Source organism: Limulus polyphemus, unplaced genomic scaffold (genome assembly GCF_000517525.1).
Source record: "Limulus polyphemus unplaced genomic scaffold, Limulus_polyphemus-2.1.2 Scaffold17, whole genome shotgun sequence".
Classification (NCBI taxonomy): Eukaryota; Metazoa; Arthropoda; class Merostomata; order Xiphosura; family Limulidae; genus Limulus; species Limulus polyphemus.
Window position 1 is genome coordinate 908,696 of NW_013665627.1, and position 7,283 is coordinate 915,978.

Here is a 7,283-nt window from a genome sequence, read left to right on the forward strand (position 1 = left end):
AAATTCAAAAAACAAAAAACAAACAATCCTTGACTATGCTGGTTACTATTGTCTGAGGACTTGAATGGCTTTGCCACAGACCTTCGTGTTTTGAGGCTCTTACTTGTTACAAGATTTTGCACTTTGCTTGCCCAAGGTACGACTTGTTGTAGATGTTTCTAGTTAGTAGTGGTGTCCCAAATTGATCCATGTTTCGAGTTTTTCTTTCAATGCCATTTAATATAAAGGATATATTCACACTAGAAATTATAAATATTGGTTTGAACACATATTTATGATTTCAGTGTATCAAAAGTTTAGTCATAAAGGACTATTAAGCACTTTTCACAAAAGTGGTCAATCTTCGATAGCAGCACACTACCTCCGAATGTCAAACAATGTCAAAATGTAGTTCTTATACATTCCATTCAAATCACGACTTTATATTGACTGTGGTTCTCATGTGACTTGCTGATTTGGCATATTCAAACTCATTTTAATATAACGTATTCAACCCTCTGTATAAGTTATTCATAACATCACGACTAACCAGAAACTTGCTATTCAACTTAAAATGTTAGCAAATTAACCCTCAAAAATTGGCATATGTAGCAAAGTAAAGAAAACTTCTATGTACAATCAATAAAAAATACATTTATATATATAAAATATCTGTGTGATTATATATTGTGAGAGACATTTTTTTCATATTGTTTTAATGCAACCATTATTTCTGAATTATTAATATTGTAAATTGAACAAAATTTATATTAAAGATAAATGAAGGACATTTATTAAACAGATGTATCAGTCAGTGACTTAAGTAAAACATCATTTTATGTCATAAAACAGACGACTTTGATATAATTACAATTGACAAATATTTATACATATAACTATTATTTAAAAGATTACTTTTTTCGGAGTTGAAAAGCTGTTTAAGACAGTAAATTGGTTAAGCTCACGTTGATCCGAAAAAAAATAGACCCATTGCGGAAATAGGTTTTTTGTTTCTTTTTTCCAGCAATATCACTGCTCAAGACGATGACGATTTAAACTATCTTTAGCTTCAGTGGACCAATAGTTGCTCCAAATCGATGGATCAAAATTTCTGACGATTGTTTCAACAGCGGTCGAAAACGTTGTAATTATAATTCACAATGGAACTTTTATCGTCAAAGTGTAAAAGGCCTAGCTGTTCAAAACGGTTAGCACACTCTCGTTGTTGTTGTTGTTGTGAATGTGATGGATTATCTGTTTCTGCTAAATTGAGTCGGATACAAGGGTAAAGCAGCCAAAACATTTATCATCAAGTACTAATACTGCAACGAACGATACATGAAAGTGACATGGCCAATTTTTTGGACTAGATGTTCCTTTGTTCAAATATGATATAGAAGGGAATCCTTTAATTTTATTAATAAACAATAATATAATTACCTTCAGTGTTTCAGTACTAAAGAAAATATGCTCTATTATCTTACCGAATGCAGAAACCATCTACAGTAACAAGTTAAAGAATAATATAAGTGAAATACAATCAAAACTTCCACTGCAGTCTATCCAGTAAAAGGTGTTATTGACTCCATTGTGTGCTTCACTACAAATTGACGAAGTTTTCCATTTGTGTAAATTGATATCAAAACCCAGTAGACTATCTGGTACTTTAGCTTGATTCTGAGTGAGGCTGTTTACAATTGTAGTGCTAGTTATCTATCGTTCCTAATATACAGCTAATATTCGTTGATATATCAATCTTTATGTAACCATATCACCATCTATACTTAATATTTTGCTCCAGAATAAGATGTGAAATTCTTATTCTTAACACTTTCGTTCAATATCATTATTGCAATCCAATTTCAAGATGAATTTTTGGTAGTATATCCCTACTACAAAATGTTACCAAAATGTTACAACAGGTGTTAAAACAAAGATTACAAATTTCATAATCTTTAAACCTCTCTAGAAAAGCCAATCGGACTCCGGCATAAACTTACTTAGTCAGTAAATGGAAATATAAATTCAAAATGCAAGAAACATGTGATTTATATGTTATCATATGAAAATAATTAGATTAAAGTGTAAGAAGACGAGAAAGTGTACATTTCAGTTTTAAATCTTAAAAATTAGAAATATTTTACTCTAAATTAAGGACCAATCATTAAGTATAGCCTGGAAAATAACATCTAGATACACTTAATAAATCAATAAGTCATTAGTTATATTCAAGGTCCAAGTATCCTGTTTCATTATATTTGCAAGTGCTGCTCGCTCTAAAAAGAGAATACTTTTCATTTAGTCTTCATATATGCGCATTTTCTGTTTTTGTAAACGCTTTGATTTTAACACATGTTTCTGTATAAATGTCAAACAATATTTCCTGCTGTTTTGTATGTGGAACTTTTTCGTATAAATTGAAACTGACAAAGTTTTATAAATGCTGAGACCAGAAACACGCAGGGACAAAAGGCAGTTCCTTATGTACATACAGGCTCGTAGTGGAAGGGTTATGGACATAGTATTAGATGACTAGTCTGTATGCTCACTGGAAAACCTATACAAACTCATGGAAGTTCAAATACTTCACAGAATGACTAGTATTTATACAATAATTCGTTATAAATATTTTATCTACTGACCGTGGATTCAGTATTGACTTAGGAAGAATATTTCGAATGATTAACAATAACCAACTAGGATGATAAACTACGTCATTATTTTGGTTTCATGTTAAGAAAATTTGCTTCATCCCATTTGTTTATCACATAGATCGTTTGGATCTAAATCAAACCCATCAGAATTAAGAAAACTAGCATTGGGCCATCATACTTTTCACAGATGAGACAATGATTAATGTCTATAGTAGTGATCACTGGTCTCGTGTCTGGAAAATCGCAGGTGAATAACATGTTCAATACAACATCATTCAATGTTACTTCTGTATTGACGTGCTATTCATCGTGGGGAAGCATGTGAAATGACATAAAGATTTTTTGTGTGTGCTTAGGAAGAGAAGATTTGTTGTTGAACAGTGGTTGACGTGTATTAGACCTAGATGTATGCCCTTTGAGATAATCAGACCAGACTGTCCTGATGCACAATAATTCTAGGTGTCATACTACCCAAGATTTTGATGACTAACAATAAACCATATAGATCTTGGAGTTGTCATCGTGAAATCCTGATATAGATCTTATAAACAACTCTGGAACCTGCTTAGACACTATGTACGTTATGGTTTATGAGTTATCATGAGGCATTAGATTGATTGAGAGATAGGACAGAATTTCTCATAATGTCGTCCACTGTTTGATCAAAAGTATGCACCGTCAGAGGGAGCCATACTGGTTACCAAATTTTTTCTATTTCTTCCAAATGTGTTCTAAGGTGACTTAGCCAAATTTATTAGCAGTGGCTAAATATGACTAATAAAACAGAATAATTTACTTTATTACTTGATTTCATAACATCTATAATGCAGAATAGTTGACAGCCTAAAAACGATGCATTAATCAGTATTGGATACTTACCTTGGCCAATTTATGATAAGAATAATAGGAGGAAGAAAGGGTTTTTAATGACTTAGAGATTTAGGAAAAGGCCTTGCAGTTTTCAGCCTAGCTTTTTTATCTATAAAACGTACTTAGGCTTACTTGGCAAGCAGCTTTTCATGCACTACCTAGATCACATTGAGAAGAGGCTCTCGTAATTCACCAGTGCCAAACTCTATCAATGACAGAGAAACTCCATACTGCTCTAACATCAATAACTCTCTGTAATTGTTTGCAGACTGCACATAGACGTTCATCCCAGGATGATAAATCAATGCAAACCCATCAATGTAGAAATTAGCTGAGAAGAAACACTCCTACCCAAACATACAACAGATAAAAAGGCCGCATGACTGAACATGCTCCCATAAGTCAATTGATGACTGAAGATCGACTAAACCTGGTTACTGTTGGCCATCTGTCTCCTTACAGAACTCATAGACTTAGAAACTTGGACTACAAAACTGCGTCAATTTCATATAAAATAATGTGATATGCAAGACAGAGTTTATGCTTTAATGTAGGAAGAACCTTAAACATCTGACCACGTATATAGATGTTGTGAAAAATTACATACCCAAACTTATCCTAACATGAACGCTTGACATAGTGCAAACATCTTGTTGAGCACTAAATATGAAAGGGATATCAGGGCGAACAACTGAAACTCCATGTAAATATGAAATTTTGCAGTTTTGCATCAAATTATTTCATTGGCCACTACATATTTATGATGTAACAGTAACAAGAAACCCCTAACTTTGCAAAATCCACTTATCCTTACCTTAGTTACCCAAAGAGTACACTAAGATAGTGTTGTAATACGAACCCGAGAAGAGGAATATAATAGTGAAGACACAAATTTGGTATAACCATATGACAGAGTAAACAGCTAAAAGGCTGATCCCATATGAAAACACGTGAACCATCAAACTGTTCTCGTTGCTACAGTTTCTGATGATTAAATAGCGCTTCAGCTTCAAAAGCAGACGCGGATTATAAGCCAACTGTACTCTGAAAAAGATATTTTTGTCTGCGATAACTTTATTGCTGAAAATATCCCTTATTTCCCAGTACCTAGATTGTATAATGAATAATCGGTGCAAGTTAACGTTATTTTATAGAGAAAGAGAGGTGAATCTATTAAAGTGGTTGGCCATAATCGTTTACAAGTTGCAGAAACTAGCTATACCCCGATTAATATAGATTTTCGGAAATGATATTGGAATTTTAGTGTTTTCAGATTATTGTAATTAATGTACCACCCTAAAATACTAAAATGATAACAAGAAGGGGCATAAAATCACAATGTGATATATGATTAAAGTAAACTAAAAAAAACAATTTGGAGAGTAATAAGAAAGCATGTGCATAACAGGGATATTAGTAATATCAAGATTAATACCTTAAAATACACCCTTATTGCTTGTAACCCTGTAATATAATTGAAGGTGATCCAGTCTTACACATTATAAACACAAAATAAAAAATAAACACGATATCATAAAACTAAAACTTCTATACAGTGAACCATCAAAGGCAGTTGAACTCCATTAAAACTCAAAATCTAAATGCAAAAGGATTAGGTGATCCTATAAGCTTATGGTAAAAGTATACAACAGTCTATACACTCGCATATATATATTGCTACATATTACAATTTCACATAGCCTAAAACTTAGTTAAATTGTAATTTAGATTTAGTAGTTAAATAAATGCCGATATATATATATCTAATTTATGATATTTGCCAACAAGATTGATACACACAGTTTTCTTTTTTAATACAAATGTTTTAATTTATAAACAATAATACAATTTACAATAACAGTTATTACAAATAGTTATTACAAACAATGATTTATATACAAAAGCTTTACAAACTTACAAACAATATAAAGCCTTCTTTCTGGTCTGGAATTTCCTTGATGTCTTATCGAGGGTGCACGATGAGCGAGTTAATTTCGAGTTGATGTAGGTATAATTCATTTAACAGGGAGCTAGCTAGCTCTGTAGTTCTCGATGATCTCAACACCGATTACAGGTCTAGTTTCCACTGATGACATTAGGTAATGTTTTCGTAAAAGTACTCATGTCCGATGAGAATCCACTGAAGTTAAATGATTTGTAATGTTAGAAATTTATAAATGTTCTTGGTCAATATATTTGAAGTGTCCCGATTGATAAGCGTTATATCAATCACAGTTATAGCTTCCGAAGTTTATAGCACACCAGTTACAGCAACCCAATAATAAGTATTCTCTTTAGGCGCATCGCATTGGTTATATATATATATATACAGGCTTGTGGAAAATTTTTCGAAAATTCAGATTACGTAACAACATAAAGCTACACTAGCGTTTACGTACAGACATAAATTATTGATTCTAACACTCGAAAGTTTTCTAAAACTTGAGAGAATAAGCGGAAGTTTCGCAATACACATTTAACAGTATACATTATGCACATTTCTAAATATAAATTTAATTTAAACAAACATCGATATTAAAGTAAATGAATAATAATAAACTCGTCACAATATTTACCTATATATCTCAAGAATAATTATGAAATATGACTTCCAGAACTGAACAACATCATAACTACATCCCCCAGAAACACTTGATTGAATAGGTTTATCATCAATTACTTTTCAAGATTTAAGAATCAAATAACGTTCCACTGTTTAGAAAGTTATTTATCCTATAAGTTTCACATCTCTAACCTTCAAAAATTATAGCTAAAAACATAGTAAATAGTTTATGAAGAAACGTTAGAATATGCACCAAATTATTTTCTCCGTTGGACGCAACTCCGTGTTTGATGAAGCTATCCTTACATCAAACGTGAATAAGCCCTATTCACCATATTCCAAGTTGTAAGCCTTGGACCAAGTAATTAGCAATAACAATATTGTTTCGTATTTTATCCCAAAACACTGGCTTTAATGTAGAAATAAATAATCTCTTTCGTTTTGTCATCATAACTTTTCAACTGAATATAGATAGATACATTATAGTACAAGTAACGTATAAGATGACAGTTGACTGCATTAGCCTGTTAGCTACAGATTATTGGAGAAGTGGTAAAGCACTTATTCTAACAACTTTATTTGTTTAAATGTATGTGATACAAATATTTGAACTAAAATGGAACTTCTGAAAATATATGATTCTGACTTTAATGTAAGCTCTTGAATGCATGCCACCTACAAATCTGTTATAGTAAAATAAAACGTATATGTATAATAAAAATTACCTAAATAAGTGAATACTCCATGTTCGTAATCGCTGCAAACTCTAAACCTAGATTAATATTAAACAAGTGCTTACCTAAGTACAAGATAGTACAATTTTAATATTTAAAACTCTTTGTTAGTCTGTGTTAAATCTAATGAAAGTGATAAGTTAAATTAAAGAGCGAGCTGTCTTTTAACTAAGAACATTAATAGTTAGTGAATAGTACTGAAGTTTGCTTTTCATACATATTTTATTTTGTTGAAAATTTTCACTGCTACGTTGATACCAGGAAGTGATAAGAGTGCCACCTATAAATGGTAGTAAATTTATCAGAATGTACAGATCACATGTGGTGTTACTCAAGAAATGTAAGAGGGTTCAATTTAATATTGTAACCATTAAAACAAATTTCAATTTTGCGTGCTACTAATGGTTACGTTAATAATTTAATGTTCATAATAAATTGTTAGCCTAAAGCAAATATATTATTGATAAGATTGTTTGTTTGTTT